Raw genomic sequence first — 8,159 nt, 5'->3', positions numbered from 1 at the left:
CATCACTGTGCTGCATGTCACCATCACTGTGCTGCCCGTCACCATCACTGCACTGCACATCACCATTGCTGCACTGCACATCACCATCACTGCACTGCACATCACCATCACTATCCTGCACTTCATCATCACTGTGCTGCATGTCACCATCACTGTGCTGCCCGTCACCATCACTGCACTGCACATCACCATCGCTGTCCTGCACTTCATCATCACTGTCCTGCCCGTCACCATCACTGTGCTGCCCGTCACCATCACTGCACTACACATCACCATCGCTGTCCTGCACGTCACCATCGCTGTCCTGCATGTCACCATCACTGTGTTGCACATCACCATCAGTGTCCTACCCATCACCATCGCTGTGCTGCATGTCACCATCACTGCACTGCACATCACCATCACTGCATTGCCCATCACCATCACTGTCCTGCACGTCACCATCACTGTGCTGCACGTCACCATCACTGTGCTGCCCGTCACCATCACTGTCCTGCACGTCACCATCACTGTGCTGCAAGTCACCATCACTGTGTTGTGCATCATAAGCGCTGTGCTGCACAGCTTGACGTCATCGTCATTACTCAGGCCATGGTGCCTGAGCTTTGGATTTCTCTCTATCGTCTAGGGTGGGCTTGTGACCCAGAGTATAACATTTTAAGATATAAAGCAGATTTTCAGTGGAACAATAGAGAAAAGCCTTTGCCAAAGCACATATTTTTAAACAGGGATTTCCCCATTAAACTTTCCCAAGCTATGTTAAACAGAACTTCTCAGTGTACACAGGTGTACACCTATTCCATAGGACTTGTTAGAGACGCGTTACAGAGCTGCATGTGTGGTTCCGTGGAGGACCGTTTGTGGAGGGGTTTAAGGTCCTGGGGAAGGTAAAAGGAGGACAGGATTAATCCCAGCACTCGGGAGGCAGAGGCAGGCAGATCTCTGTGAGTTCGAGACCAGCCTGGTCTACAGAGCTAGTCCCAGGACAGGCTCCAAAGCCACAGAGAAACCGTCTTGAAAAAAAAAAAAAAAGGAGGACAGGAAGGGGAGAGAAGTGGAGTGCGATGGAGAAGGAAGAGATGGGAAGAGAGGGGAAGAGGTAAAATGCCAGCATATAGAAACACAGAATGAATTGACAGATAGAGCCCAGAAATTGTCCTATCATGGTTCTGAGTGATGTCACCGTGGATAAAGGCTATTGCCTCACAAACCTGCATTCAATCCCTGGGACGCATGGAAAGGTGGAAGGAGAGCTGACTCCTGACCGTTGTCCTCTGACTTCTCCATGTGAGATGGGGGAGTGTCCTCCACCAGTAATAATGCAATGAATAAGCTCTACTAAGATTCCAAAGTATTTCAACATCGTTTTTAATACATGGGTTATATTAACTACTTGCCAGCAGCTTGGATTCTAAGATGGCTGTCTGAGGCTCAGCCGTGCACCATTCCACAGCAGGCCTAGGGCCTCTCGTCCAAGCGCTTGTCAATTAGGGATGCCTAACCCACAGTGCACACCACCTTCTCCTCTGCCTCACTCCAACAGTGCAGCTCAGAATGTGGAAAATGCCCTGAAGAGAAAGCTCACAATACAGATTCCAAAGGAAGAGGGGGAGGAAGAAACAGGAAGATGGAAGGAGGAGAAGGGAGAAGGCGGAGAAAAGGAAGAAAGAGAAGGAGAAGAGCAAAAAAGAAAGGGAGAGGGGGTGGGATGTGGGGGTGAGGGAGAGGAGAGAGGAACAAGGCAAGAGAAAAAGTTCTTGCTAGGTGGTGTGGGCCTACTACAGCTAAGATAACGGATAATCTCGGTGCAACCTATCAGATACAACCAGTGCACACCTGGGACAGCAATGAACCCCGCCTCTTGTGCTTTCGTGAAGACAAGCAAAAACAAACTGGTATTTTATTCTGTGAAGAAAACTGACTTCACAGGAAGAGTGTTAATGTGATGTCCCCAAGCCACAGTGGGAACAACACAGAAAAACACCAAGGTGAAAAACGAAAAGACAAGTCCTGGGGGTTCCTAGCTGGAGTGTCTTGGGATACGAGGCTCAGCGGACAACCTTCTAGGACCGAGGTTGACACTGCTGTCTGGATACTGGAAGGAAGTGGGCTCCACAAGCCCGTCACACATTTACAAGGTAATTTTGGTAAAACAACAATGAAAACAAAAACATAAAACCACCAAGAAGTATCACAGGCTTATTACTAAAAAGTGGAGTTCAGGGTATCTGTGTATGTATAATCCTGCTCAAATACCCCTGGTCACTAGTTTATTTGGCCCTAAAAGGTTATAATTCAGAAAAATTATGAAAATGATAAGGAAAGGCTTTAAACCGGACCCTAGATTTCCAGAATATAGTAGGCTCAGAGACTGGCTGGAACTGGAATCATTTTCAGGGAATTTCACTTCCTCACAGCCTGTTTTGTTATTCAGAATAACTGAGCTCTTGCCTCTGGGCACTGCAGTCCTCCACCCAATCAGAGAGCAGCCCACTGGGGCTCCAAAACCACCAGCACTAACAAGACAGACCCCAACGACGTGACCCTTTGCTCAGAAAAGGTCACTCTGTAATTAATCTTTCATCGCCCTGTTCGGAATAAGAACATTCCCCCACAGAGAGACCTTATTTTGACTTGTTCCCAGGGTGCTTGGAAATGTTCCCCCAAGCGGGCTTGCCATTGAAATTGTTTCTTGCGTTAATGTCCAATCTATTTCCTCTGAATGGCAAGGGTGTGAGCCAAAGAAAGTGCTTTATATTAAGCTCTGGGCATTTTCACAGCTGAGAAAGGAAAGAATGAGCTTGCTTTGATTCCTGACTCGCCTATAACCTCACCGGCACCTTCCAAACCCCCGTCAGACAGTGCAGGATGACTTTCTTACTCTTTTATCTATATGTCTTTTATAGACTGATTCGTCAACCCATAGAGATCAAGGTGACACTCTGGGACGTCTGCTCTCCCCTGGGTACAATTAGGTGACACGTGTAACTAGGTCTGAAGAGATCGTCAGTGAAAATGTCCTAAATACACAGCACTAATAGACACGTGTGTGCCTGTAAAAACACATGTAGGACAATGGTTCTCAACCTGTGGGCCACGACCCCTTTGGGGTTGCATAGCAGATAGCCTGCATATCAGATATTTTCATTACAATTCATAATAGTGGCAAATTACAGTTAGAAAGTGACGACAAAAGTAATGTTGTGGTTGGGGGTCACCACAAAATGAAGAACTATATTAAAGGGTCACAGCATTAGGAAGGCTGAGAACAGCTGCTATGGGGAACATTACACCCATTTATCTGTCTGTCTGTCTGTCTGTCTATCTGTCTGTCTGTCTGTCTATCTACTTGGGGGTGATAGAGTCTCACTAGATAGCTCTGGCTCTCCTGGACCAAACTGGCTTTGAACTCACAGAGATCTGCCTGCTTCCCTCTGCCTCCCAAGTGCTGGGTTTAACGTGCACATCCCCAAGTCCAGCTCCACCCAAAACTTTCAAAGCTATCAACCCCCCGAAAAGGTCATAAAAATCCATAGCTGTTTCCACGCCATGAAATTTCCCTTTTTAACTGCACACTACAGGGCTGGGATTGTGGGTTCAGTGACTGGGTGCTTGCTCAGCAGGTATACAGTTCAATAGGTGGGGTTTTTTTTGTGTGGTTTTGTTTATTTGTTTGAGACAGGATCTCACTATGTAGACCAGGCTATTTTGCAACTCCCAAGTGCTGGGATCAGAGGTGTGCACTGGCACACCTCACAGATTTTTTTTTGTTTTAGGCAGATTTTTTTCTTTTGAGATTCATCTTCCCCGCATGTCCTTGAACACGCTGTAGGTCTAAGAATGACCTTGAGCTTCAGACCCTCCCTCTATTTTCTAAATGCTCAGATTACAGCTGTGCACAACTTTACTTGGTTTATGTGGCTCTGGGATTGAACCTAGGGCCTTAAACACGCCAGCCAAGTCCTGTGCCAACTGAGCTGCATTACCAGGTCCAGTTCCGTAGATTTTTTAAAAAGTAGATTTGTGGTTTTGGCACATGCCTTTTATCCCAGCACTTAGGAGGCAGAGACAGGCAGGATCTCTGTGAGTTTGAGGCCAGTCTGGGCTACAGAGTGAGTTCCAGGACAAGCACCAAAACTACACAGAGAAACCCTGTCTCAAAAAACAAACAAAATGTATATTGACAAAGTTGTATAACCATCACCAATACTTAATTTTAAGGTATTTTTATACCCCAATGCACATCTAATCGGCATCTGATCATACCTACTCCAAGACCTTAACAACCACTATAGAACTTTCTATTGATACGGATTTGCCTACTGAAGACATTCCATAAAAGTGTAAACAGAGAATGCATAGCCTCTTTTGCCTGGCTTCTTTCAGTTAGCCCAGTACTTACACGGTCTGTCCATATTTTAGCACAGACCATTTAATTCCTTCTTATTGTTTATCAACACTACCCCATCATTATGATGGACAGAGAATGACGGAACAGGAGACCCAATGTGTTTTTCTGGCCTTTGTGTGTGCACACATGCTCATACAATTTATACATTGATCAGCTATTGAACATTACATGGTTTGCCTATTTTAACTATGAGCACACATGTGCAACTTTTGCATAGATGCATTTTCTATAAAGAGAATTTCTGGCACATACAGAACTCTGTCTAACCTCTGAGGAACTACTGATCTGCTTTCAAAGGACACTGTACCAATTGCATTCCCAACAGCAATGCGTGAGGGTTTGGGTTCCATTATTTGTACATCTTTGCCAATACCTGATCACTATTTTAGCCACCCTAGAGTGTGTGAAGTTGCATCTTATTGTGGTTTCATTTGGTTTTCTGCAATGGCTAATAATTTTGAGCCTATTTCATGTATTTATTAGTTATCTCTGTATCTTCTTTGAAATCAAATGTCTATTTAGATATTTTTTAAATGAGCTAATTTTGCTCATTACTGAGTTATAAGAATTTTTTTGCATAGTCTGGATAGTCCCTATTATATATGATGAGCAAACATTTTTCTCTCACTCTTTTTTCTTTTTCTCTCCTCCACTTAAGAATGTACTTCTAGAAAGAACTGAAACAGCGAAAGGTGATACCTTGGTTTGTTTCCTTCCTCATCCACAGCTGTCTCGTTATGGAACATGGTCATGGTATAGGTTGTAAGAAAGTGCTATGAGCTCGTGGATCAGTAGGATTAACATAGTATAAATAGCTATCTTACCAAAATCCATCTACAGTTTCAAACACAATTCCCATCAAAATTCCAACACAATTCTTTTCAGATCTTGAAATAACAATACTCAGTTACATATGGAAAAACAAAAATCCCAGGATAGCCGAAACAATTCTGTATAATAAAAGAAATTGTGGAGGTATCACTATCCCTGGCTTCAAGCTCTACTACAGAGCTATAGTAATAAAAACAGCATGGTATTTTCATAAAAACAGACACATTGATCAATGGAATCAAATTGAAGACCCAGACATAAATCCACATACCTATGGACACTTGATTTTGATAAAGAAGCCAAAACTATACAATGAAAAAAAGAAAGCATCTTCAACAAATGGTGCTAGCATAACGGGATGTCAGCATGTAGAAAAATGCAAATAGATCCACATCTATCACCTTGCAGAAAACTTAAGTCCAAATAGATCAAAAACTTCAACATAAATTCTGTCACATTGAACCTGATAGAAAAGAAAGTGGAAAACAGCTTTGAACATATTGGCACAGGAGACAACTTCCTGAACAAAACACCAGTAGCACAGACACTAAGGTTGACAATAAATGGGATCTCATGAAACCGAGATGCTTCTGAAAAGCAAAAACTCTGTCAATAAGACAAAATGAACCTACAGAATGGGAAAAAAATCTTCACCAACCCCACATTTGACAGAGGGTTGATCTCCAAAAGACATAAAGAACTCAAGAAACTAAACTAGACAGCAAAAACTAAGTAATTCAATTAAAAAAAATAGGTACAGACCTCTCAACAGAATAATCTCAAATTGCAGAGAAACACTTAAAAAAAATGTTCAGCATCCTTGGCCATCAGGGAATGCAAATCAAAACGACTCTGAGATTCCATCTTTAACCTGTCAGAATGGCTAAGATCAAAAATACAAATGACAACTTATGCTGGAGAGGATGTAGAGTGAGGGGAACACTCCTCCACTGATTGTGCGAATGTAAACTTGGAAATCATATATCAGCTTCTCAGAAAAATGGGAATCAATCTACCTCAAGACCCAGCTATATTACTCTTGGTCATATACTCGAAGGCTGCTCAATCATGCCACAAAGAAACTTGCTCAACTATGTTCATAACACCTTTATTTGTAATAGCCAGAACCTGGAAACAACCTAGATGCCCCTCAACTAAAAAAAGGATAAAGAAAATGTGGTACATTATACAATGGAACATTACTTAGATGTTAAAAACAATGACATCAAGAAATTTTCAGGCAAATGGATGCAACTAGAAAAAAATAATCATCCTGAGTGAGGTAACCCAGACCCAGAAAGACAAACAAGGTATGCACTCACTCATAAGTGGACATTAGCTGTAAAGGATAACCACGCTACAATCCACAGACTCAGACAGGCAGGTCACAAGGAGAGTTTAAGAGGGACACACAGATCTCCTTGGGAAGGGGAAATAGAGGAGATCTCCTGGGTGGATTGGGGTGGGTGGGGATGGGAACTTGAAGGATCAGGTTTGGGATGGGCAGAGGGGTTTTATGAGGCAGGTAAAGAAGCCTGATGCAAGGGAAACTCCCGTGAGTCTACAAGGTGGCCCCAGCTAATTCTCCTGGCAGCAAGGGATGCATAGTCTGAACACGTCATCCCCTGTGATGGGATTGGTGACTACCCAGGTTGTCATCAGAGAGCCCTTCATCCAATGACTGATGGAGGCAGAGGCAGAGACTCAAGGCCAAATACTGGGCCGAGCTTGGGGAGTTCTGCTGAGGAGAGGGAAGAGGGATTGTAGGATCCAGAGGGATAGGGACATTTGAGGAAAACCCACAGAAACAACTAGCCTGGCTCATGGAAACTCTGAACCAACAACCAGGGAGCCTGCATGGGACAGGTGAGTAGCTTGGTCTATATGTGGGACTCAGGGCAATGGGAAAGGGGCTGTCTCCGGTGCTTTGGCTCTTGGGAACCTGTTCCTCAGGCTGGATTGCCTTGCCCACACTCAGTTCAGGGGGAGATGCCTGGTCTTATGACAGCTTGATATGCCATGCTGTGCTGATGCCCATGGGGGATGACCCTTTCTGAGCAAACAGGCAGGAGGGGTGGGTTGATGAGGGAGTGAGGGGGAGACAGTGGTGAGGCTATGGTCTGTATGTAAAATAAATGATTACATTTAAAAAAGAAAGTACTGTGAGAATCCATGGCTTTCGCATGAATAGATGTGACAAATGCCTGCTGTCCTCACGCCTGTCTTCCTCATCTTTAAGACAGGGTGACCCACACGGGGTTGTGGGAAGGGAGAGGCTGAGAATACACGCAGACAGTCCTGTGACACTCCTCAGTTATCACTGGAATTCTAAAAATAAATAATAAAAATTGTAGAGATGTTTCTACTGTTTAGCGCCCATCAGCTCATGCACAGGTGTTTCCATTGTAACACTGGTTTGGGCAGCTTAATGAGAGAGAGTGGTTTACCTCAGCTGAGCATTTTGTGAAGAGGCCTGTGTGACCAATGTTCTGTAAGCACACCGCGTGAGCAGTGCTCCATAAGCACACCGCGTGAGCAGTGCTCCGTAAGCACACCGGGTGAACAGTGCTCTGTATGCACACCGTGAGAGCAGTGCTCTGTATGCACACTGCATGAGCAGGGCTCCGTAAGCACACCACGTGAGCAGTGCTCCGTAAGCACACCACGTGAGCAGTGCTCCGTAAGCACACCGGGTGAACAGTGCTCTGTATGCACACCGCGAGAGCAGTGCTCTGTATGCACACCGTGTGAGCAGGGCTCCATAAGCACACCACGTGAGCAGTGCTCCGTAAGCACACCACGAGAGCAGTGCTCCGTAAGCACACCACGTGAGCAGTGCTCCGTAAGCACACCGCGTGAACAGTGTTCTGTATGCACACCGAGAGAGCAGTGCTCCGTAAGCACACTGGGTGAGCAG

General features: G+C 44.7%; 1 protein-coding gene across 2 annotated transcripts in view; it reads right to left on the bottom strand.

Moving 5' to 3' along the window:
* The window catches only part of Pld1 (phospholipase D1), a 186,775-nt gene that overhangs the window by 47,312 nt on the left and 131,304 nt on the right, over positions 1-8,159 (bottom strand). The window lies entirely within an intron of this gene.

The sequence above is a fragment of the Microtus ochrogaster genome, chromosome 1 (genome assembly GCF_000317375.1).
Source record: "Microtus ochrogaster isolate Prairie Vole_2 chromosome 1, MicOch1.0, whole genome shotgun sequence".
Classification (NCBI taxonomy): Eukaryota; Metazoa; Chordata; class Mammalia; order Rodentia; family Cricetidae; genus Microtus; species Microtus ochrogaster.
Note: the sequence above shows the minus strand (reverse complement) of the source record. Positions and strands in the feature narration are given on the sequence as shown.